At 38.0% G+C, this 9,385-nt stretch overlaps 2 pseudogenes; one reads left to right on the top strand and one right to left on the bottom strand.

Annotated features, from left to right (window-relative positions):
• The first annotated feature begins 479 nt into the window (after positions 1-479).
• On the top strand, positions 480-2,650 carry LOC106368425 (annotated as a pseudogene).
• A 626-nt stretch (positions 2,651-3,276) lies between these two features.
• Positions 3,277-6,659, bottom strand: LOC106350671 (annotated as a pseudogene).
• Between the last annotated feature and the right edge of the window lie 2,726 nt (positions 6,660-9,385).

Below are 9,385 nucleotides of genomic sequence, written 5' to 3'. Positions count from 1 at the left end.
TGATAATTAAGTTATGCCTAATCCCAATCTTTTTACGAATATAATAATAAATTTGTTATTTGATTTTATGTGTGTATAAATCATAAATTTACAATGCAAATGTACAAGTAAATGTGTCTGTTAAAACTTAGAATTATATTTAATACCTTGGATTGGCATAAGTAAATTGCATTCAAAAATTTACATAATACTTTTATCAAAGAATTATGATCATAATTTTTATTATTGATAATTTTTTTTGTTATTACTCTGACCTAGTTTGCTATTTGAGAGGCAAGATGGTGTAATTTCTCTCTTTCAATAAAATGGGGTCAAAATAGTAAAGAAATAAATCCGGGGCTAATCTTTATATGTTCAGAGAGAGCAAGGACGTATTGAACAATTCAGAAAAAAATAAAAGGAAAGAAAGGAGGGAATGCAAAAAATGGAAAAAATGTATTCGAGCTTCCTTCTTGCCCCACTTAAGAACCAGAGGCAATACAAAAAGCGAAGAAGACAAACAGCGTTCGCTGGTGGTTAGGTCGTTAAACTCCAGCGGCGCCATTAAAACGCTGCGTTTTATTCGTCACCTTCGTTTTCTTTTGTCTAATTCTCTACTGTCCATGTTAATGTCTCTCTCCCTAAACCCTTAGTCTTCCTCTCTCTCTCTCTCTCTCCTTCGCCCTAAATGGATCCTTGTCCTTTCATCCGCCTCACGATCAACAACCTAGCTCTGAAGGCTCCTCAAGCGGCGAAGACGTCGAGCTCCGTCGTGCACCCCTCTCCATCCACCTCTTTCTGCAAAATCAAACTCAAAAACTTCCCGCCGCAGACCGCAGCCATCCCCTACATTCCCTTGGAAGCCACGCAGTTCCCGGAGATCCAAACCCTAGCCGCCACGTTCCACCTCAGCAGCTCCGACGTCGCCCGCTTATCCTCCAGATCCATCTTCGCCTCCAAGCCGTGCCTCAAGATCTTCATCTACACGGGAAGAGCCGGAGGAGCGTGCGGCGTGAATCCCGGCCGTCACGTGGCGGAAGTCTCCGTGCCGCTGGATCTAGCCGGCGCGCAGGGGAAGCAGTGCGTGTTCCATAACGGGTGGATATCGGTGGGGAAAGGGGCGGGGAAAGAGTCGTCGTTTCATCTGAATGTGAAGGCGGAGCCTGATCCTAGGTTCGTGTTTCAGTTCGAGGGGGAGCCTGAGTGTAGTCCTCAGGTGGTTCAGATTCAAGGGAGTATCAGACAACCGGTTTTCACTTGCAAATTTAGTTGTCGGAACACCGGCGATCGTACGATGAGATCGAGGTTAGTTTCCCGACCAATCAAAATCAATCTTACCAAATTTGTCGGAAATTGAGTTTTTTTTTTTAAATCGCTTTTTAAAAAATTTAAACTTATTTATTTTCCCCCGAGGAATCAAATCAAATCGAAATGCGCTTTAACATAAGATCGAACGCCATAGATTATTGTTATCACATTCCTGGATCTATTGAAAACTTTACTCTTTAGGATATTTAGTATAAAACTTTACTCTTTGTGATATTAAATTACTTTTTTTTTTTTAACTTACTATTTGTATATGTTTCTTTATTGATTAGATCGTTGCCGCCGGAGACGAGCGTTCCACGGAGCTGGTTAAACTCGTTCGGGAGCGAGAGAGAACGTCCCGGGAAAGAGCGAAAAGGATGGTCCATAACGGTCCATGATTTGTCAGGTTCTCCAGTGGCTATGGCGTCTATTGTTACCCCCTTCGTGGCATCTCCTGGAAGTGACCGTGTCAGCCGGTCAAACCCCGGTTCTTGGCTCATCCTCCGTCCCGGGGACGGCACGTGGAAGCCGTGGGGAGACTAGAGGCGTGGAGGGAACGAGGTGGAGCCACCGACGGGCTCGGCTACAGGTTCGAGCTCATCCCAGACGGATCAAGCGGCGCGGGAATCGTGCTCACGGAGTCGAGTATTAGTTCCCACAGAGGTGGCAAGTTCTCGATCGAGCTGGGGTCGTCGCCAACAGCGGGTAGCGTGAGCAGAACGAGAAGACGCAGCGGTGGAAGCAGCGGAGGTACGTCGCCGGCGAGTAGTCCGAGAGGAGGGAGCGGGGACTATGGATACGGGCTGTGGTTGGGGAGTGGGTATAAAGGGTTTGTGATGTCAGCGAGTGTGGAAGGTGAAGGGAAATGTAGTAAGCCGTGTGTGGAGGTTAGTGTGCAGCACGTTAGCTGCATGGAGGATGCAGCTGCTTACGTGGCGCTTTCTGCAGCGATTGATCTGAGTATGGATGCTTGCAGGTTGTTTAATCAGCGGATGAGGAAAGAGCTTTGCAGTGAGTCGTCACTCGGCTGAAGAAAAAAGAAATAAGGTTGAATTTTTGTTTTTTACGGTTCTGAAATTTTAGTCACAAAAAATGGCCTTGGGAGTATTTTCTTTTTGAAAAAAAATCTTCTAAAGGCGTTAACAAAATAGGATGTATATAGTGAGTTTCTTGTTTTGGAGTGTGAGGTTTCGTATTGGCTTTTCACCTTTTTTATTTTGGGTTTGGGATCTTATGAGTGAGATGAAGAGTGAGTTTCTTTGTCACTCTTCTTTTGCCTTTGATTTGGTTATGTAACTGTATAAATTAGATTAAAATCATTTTGGAATTTCTGAATGTAAAACAAACATGAGATTGTTGCTCCTTTGTTTCCTTTGTTCAACGTCCATGATATGTTCTGATAATCAACTTTAGTTGGTTACAGATGAAGTTAGTTTGGTATTGCTTGTTTGAGAAGAGGAGCATGCTACACTTGTAATCATGAAAAACGAAATGTTTGGGTTGAAAACCCATCTTCTTGACACTATCATTTTCGACACCCTTAATCTTTCATCCTTTTCAGACATTGGAACACTTGTGTAATTACGAGGCTACTTGTCTTGTTGCTAGAGATTTTTGTCTTCTGAATTCATTAATGTATATATAGAGAAACTGTGGATTCTGATTCTGGGTGGTAGAGATAACTAAGAAAAAGCATGTACGATGATGCGATGCGATTTAATGGCATGTAGTGTAGTACTGTGTTCTTTTTTTGTGCTAGGTAGTACTGTCTTTGTTTTGCAGAATTGTACTGTTTCTATCCGTGGTCATGTGGATTCCAGTTCTATTATGTTGTTAGTTATTTATTTGTATTGTAGTTGTTCAAAAAAAAAGTTATTAGTATTGTCATGTGTTGTTGTGTTATAGTCACAGATGCATATGTTTCTAGTTCCCCCTTGTATTCCTAAAAATTAACGATTTTCATACGATTTACTAATAGATCCATTAGCATTTGTTTTCATCTTTATCATAAAACAAAACATAATAGCATAATACGTTTACAACATTATTCTTTAGCTAAAATACTTTGCTGGAAAGAAATAATATATAGTTCTTATCTAAAATAGATCAGCATAAGTAACTTAGTCTATACTCTCGAAAGGCTTGTATTTCTTGACATTATTGATTAGGCCAACAATGGATCCCACAGCAGCTAGGGCGGAGACAATCAAGCAAACCAGCACGAGGAGGTTCAGCGCCAACCATCTACCCGAATACTTCTTAACCTTTGTCTGAGCAATGTGCATTGCCACAGGAAAATAAACTGTTAACGGCCAGAACGCAAGTGCCCCAAGCAAACCCAAGATGGAGTTGAAGAAGGGGAATATCATTGCAATAAATGTTGTCAAAATCACATAGTTTGTCCTCCACACCAGCCTGAAGAAGTTGACACGAAATTTTCCGAGCAATGGTATCTTCAACGAGTATTCTTTGTTGATGAAATTGCTTTCAGGCCACTTTTTGTTACATTTGCTCTCAACAAACTGGAAAAAGGCTGAACATATACCTGCAAATGATATTAAACTAGGATTAAGAAGATATCATTAAAATGATTATATTTTAAACCAAACTAACTCTATTTCTACTAATTTCGACTATTAATCTAAATTTCTAAAACAGAGGATAACACAAGAATATTTAAGAAGATTACAAGTGTGTTGTGATAATTAGCTGTTTTTGCTTTTTAAATGTGTGCTACGTTCTCATGTTTGTTTGTCAATGATAGGTTTACTTTAAGAGATATAATTGTTAATGCTACAATTACCTGATAGGCACCTACTAAATGGACAGCAATGCAAACATTGGCGAAAATGACGAGCCAGAAAGGTTCGTAAAACCCAAAGTCGGTAAGGAAGTCACCAGGGGATAAGTTTCCGAATGCAGCATACCCAATGCAACCACATAAGAGGTAGAAAACAGTTGTGGTTGAGACTCCAATAAGACTTGCTTTCTTCATCACTTTGTTCTCTGGTGGGCTTGATCTCAATGTGTCCTGCAACAAAGAAAAAAAATAAAAACATATTTGAGCTTCAGTATCTTTAGAGCTTCACATATATAATTAAAAAATCCATCAAGCCTTTTTGTAGATGCATGCCTACTAGGCTAATACTCTAGTTGATAGTAACATCTTATCTTCAAGGTAAATGCCACCTTCTTCTTTATCCCTTTTTGGTGAAAGAGAGAATAGAAGTGGTAGTAGATCCATATTCTCTAACTAATATATCCATAATCGGTAGTTAGAGATTACTTCTAAGAGCAAAAAAAAAACATTAATAGATCCATACACTAACTAATACATCATATATATGACTACTATGTAAATGCAAATATTCAAAGAACGATAGAAGAAAGTAGTACATACCTGTATCTCAATGAGAATAGTGGTGTAAGCGTACGAAAACGCAATATCCCCAACCGCTTGAAACGCTTTCCACACTTTATCAGACGCAGATACGTCCACTCCTATCACCGTACCTGTCAGTGTTGTCTTACCAACCTTCCCACCTTCCACATAATTATACCACTTCCACCGTTAGCTCGATCGAACATTGAAGATTCATGTAAACATTTAAACGTTGAATAAAGGAAATGAAACCGTACTTGCCACTTTGGCGATGGCCAGACCGATACCAATAGATGCATAAGAGAAGGACATAACCGCGGCAATGATTGAGAGGAAAGATAGCTTGTGAAAATTAGGAATCTGACTTAGAAGAATCTGGAGGCCGCCAATGCCACCATGTATGGATAATTCGATGCGGTACATTTCGCACCATGTCCCTTGTCATGAAAACAATTTGCTCTCCCAATCGCTCTAGCCAAAGCAACACACACACATGTTTTAGTTACCATCACAAAAATTGTAACCGAAATAAGTTATCAGTTGTGTAACGACTTACACTAAGCTTATGGAGGCAGTGATGGTGTAACCAATAGAGACCCCAACGAGGTTTCCGTACTGTGCTAGTCCACATAGCTGCACCTTTTTACCACCTGTCGTTTTATGTTATGGAGTATTCTAAAACTTAGTTACTCTTCTAAATTACATAGGAGTCTTTGTTTTTGTCAATCAACAGCAGCGATTACACGAAGCAGGACTTAAGCATCGAAATTGTTTATTGTCATTAATCCTTTGATGTTAAAAAGTCGGATAATCTTTTGTTTTTGTGGATAAGTTTGGATCAATCTCTCATTTTGAATTCAATTTTTTTTTGGGAGGCCAACAATCAAATTTAATGATAGCATTCTTTAATGAGATAATCCTACACTAGTCAATTCAATTCATTAAGTAATTTTGGAAAGAAGATAAATTTCATAATTATTTTATCTTTTTGTAGATTTTGATAATTAACTCATATATCTTCCCAAGAAGAGCATGCAGAATTTTCAAAATAAAAAAATTTAGAACCACAAAATAATGTTCCTCAAAAGATAGGATACACTAAAAATGGTTGATTACTTTGATCTTGCAAGAAAACATTACTTTGATCTTAATTTGTTCCTGGGACCATCTTATGAAAAAAATAGGAAAAGATCAAAAATGTATCTTCACAAGAATATTTTTACCATATAATACCAAAAATTATTAATATCAGTAGACTAAATTGTTGATCAGAAACATAATTCTATATAAAACTGAAAAAATCTTGAATAATGCTGATAAAAATGATTTAAAGGATAATGGTAATAAATTGCATACCAAGGTAAGCTCGAACGACGCCCATGTACGTGTAGTTGCGTGTTCCGGTGATGGGGTCCGGCGCTCTGTAGCAATCGGCGAGCAAAGTAGACGTGTAGTAAGTGATGATGGCGAAAATCACCAAAATCATGGTTCCAGCCACCCAACCAAGCTGTGCTAATGCCCAAGCCAAAGACAACACTCCTGAGCCTATCACCGCCGTGATAATGTGCGCACTCGCCGTCAGAAACGTCCCCGTTCTCTTCTCTCGACCATCATCGTCGACGTTCTTCACAGCGGCGTTACCGGACTCAACCGCCGAGGGATTGTGGAGTGTGTCCAAGGATTTCATTGTAAGAGGGGGAGAAGGAGACATGAAAAGAGAGGAGAGTAAATGACACAAGTCTTTTGACAGTCAAGCTTGGCACATGTACAAAGTATACTGAGAGTCATATATATATATATGCACATATATCAAGGCTTATGTGGAAGGAGCATTTCTGTACGTTGAATCTTACATTCATTTTAGAGAATCTTTATTTTTGGTATTTTTTTATTTGATTATTGACCTGCTTGTGGTTCTTGCTGTGTAATTGGTTTTACTTGTTTTGGAAACCTTGAATGGCCCGTGACTGTGTAATCTCTTAAATTGTATTTAGTCATAGTTTCATAAGAAGATAATAACATTTATGACAATGAGGATACCTGAAATTAGTTGAATGATAATGAAAGAAGAAGAAAAATACTACGTTTTGTGCTTCTTTGATATGCTTCCGACGATAATTTCTGTGATAATATTTATCTAACTCTTAAAATCATATACTCCCTCTGTTTTTTAATGTTGCATATTATACATTTTTTACATATTTTAATAAAACATATTAAATTTGCATAATTTTTTGTGTTTATTTTTGTTTCATAATTTTAACCCAATAAAAATTAAGTAAGGACAATTAAGTTTTTTAAAATATGCAATTAGTTAATAAAACATGTCTTGAAAATATAAAAAATAAATATTTTTAAAACAATTTCTTTTTCTATAATATGTAATATTAAGGAACAGAGGGAGTACTAGTTAATAAATGAATTACCGCATTAAAAGAAGATTTACTTTGAAACTAAAGTAAAAACTCTATAATTAATCATGTTAGAAATATGATAGTTTATTAATTTATAGAGTTATTATTTTTTATTTATAAAAAAATTAGAGTTATAATTTAAAAAAAAAAATTTCTAAAAGACAAAATAAAATTCATGATATTATATATTATCAAACTTTCTAGGTATAAACTTTGTCTATTAAAAAAAAACAAAACACATAGACAGAGTTGTTATATGTAACCTTGTCCTTAACTTTAGTCCCTTTCTCTCTCGAAGCAAAAGGCGCCGTTGTCGTTCATCTTTGTTGCTCCGGCGGTTGGCGTCTCTTGCCACCGTCGGAAGCGGTTCTAATTTTTTTTCTTCTTAGCTTGGCGGATCTCCACTTTGGACTTGCGACGTTGAAGGTTTGGGTTGCGATCTGGCTTCAAAGAGATGTTTTGTGTGGTTATTTGGTCAGATCTTTGTTCGCTCTCGCTGGATTGGAGAATCGGCGGTCTGAGGTAGCGATTGGCTTCGGTGAGGTGGTCGTTGGCCTGTTGGTAGTGGTCCGACACCGGTGAAGTTCATGGGCCTCGTCTTGTCTTGATTTTTTCCTGTTTGCAACCTTTTCTTTGACGTTTATAGTATGGTGAAGTTATCTTTATTTAGACTAGTTTGAGGCTGTGGTTGCTTGTGAAAGGCTTTGTTGTGAGAGCGTGTGTCTGTGTTTCTACCGGATTGCTTGGGGGGGTCTGCTAGTTTCGAAATTATTTTCTGGTGCGCGGTGGCAGGTTTAGCCGGCTCTGATGTGGGGTTGTAATTCTTCCATCGATCCTGGTGTCTCGTTTTCAGGTGGTCAATGGTGGTGCGTTGTGCTAGTTTCTCCAGCTCTGCCCTTTCGTTAGTGCATCAAAGGTTCTCTTTTGTTCTGTTTTATGCCTTAGTGGTCTTAGTTCTAATAAGAGAATCAGATTTCTTAAGCGCTTGGGAGTTTGTGTGGTCTGCGGCAAGTGTGGATGGTGTCTTCTCTCGGGTCTGCGATTAGGTTCTTCTCTGTGGTCTCCGGATAGAAGCTATCATCCTTGGAGCGTATGATGTCTTTCTTGTGGTTATCTTTCGTTTCGCCGTTTTCACTCGGTCGTTCATTTAGATTTCAGTGGGTGAAGTGCAAGTGTTATGAAGTTGTGCTGTCCCTTGGTCTGCAACCGACGGGTTCTTCCGGATTACTTGGTAAGGGGCTGTGGAGCTTATGCTCAATTGCGTGAGGTCTTGGAGTAGTCGATTGCCAAACATGCATCTTCATTGGCTGCTCGGGTTGGAATTTGATGTTTCTTTGGGTTCTTTGAGGTGAAGCAATGGTAAGTGTGGTGTTTGTTCGTGGTTTCTCCTTCAACCCCAATAATATAGGCCTGCTACGCTTTCTCGATCAATCCTGCTTCTAACGATGGTTGCTTCGCCTTCCTTGATTGTATGGTTATTCTCCTTTGGCGCTTAGTTATCTTGTTCTCCTTAGTTTAAGTTAGTTTCTTGGGGGTAAGTGTTTGCTTCAGTCCTTGTTTCTGGGTAGTATCTTGTTTCTACGCCGGCTTATGATTTCAGAAAGGTTGTATACCTTTGCTGACTTTGTGTGTAACACTCTGTTTGAACCTTTTATTAATCTAATAGATGACAAAAAAAAAAAAAAACTTTGTCTATTATAATTAGATTATTTGATATATTATATGTGTGTTGAACCACTTTTATTTATTATAGAAAAATCACCATTACAATTTTATACACTACCCAAATTTTTGTTATCATACTCTGCAATATTTAAACAAATACTAAAGGAAATATTAAATGTACTCAACTAAAAACAAAACTAAGTAGGGGTTATTGGTTCTACTATTTTAATGGATTTGAGAATTCTTCTAGGATTTAAGAAATCCGTTGATTCTTAAATCAAACATATAGATTTTGAAATCAAACATACATAATTCAGAATCAAAATAAATGGAATTTTAAAATCAATCAAATGGATTTGCAATAAATTCAGCTTTATAATAAAACAAAGTATATAAAATGTAAAACACATTCATATATCATATGTTTATAAAATCTCTCCACATATCTGTTGCTATTGTGGCTCTCACTTGATTGGCATGTTCTCTTTGCTGATCCTGAGTTACAAAAATTTCTTCGTCATTGTTATTAACTTCTTGAACATGTTCTACATCCTCAGAGTCTTTTTCTGCAGGAAAATTATCTGTTCTACAAAACTTCCGAAGAAAATTATGTAACCCAACACACGCAAGTACGATC

This window comes from Brassica napus, chromosome A6 (genome assembly GCF_020379485.1).
Source record: "Brassica napus cultivar Da-Ae chromosome A6, Da-Ae, whole genome shotgun sequence".
NCBI classification, from domain to species: domain Eukaryota; kingdom Viridiplantae; phylum Streptophyta; class Magnoliopsida; order Brassicales; family Brassicaceae; genus Brassica; species Brassica napus.
This window is presented reverse-complemented; position numbering and strand designations above follow the sequence as displayed.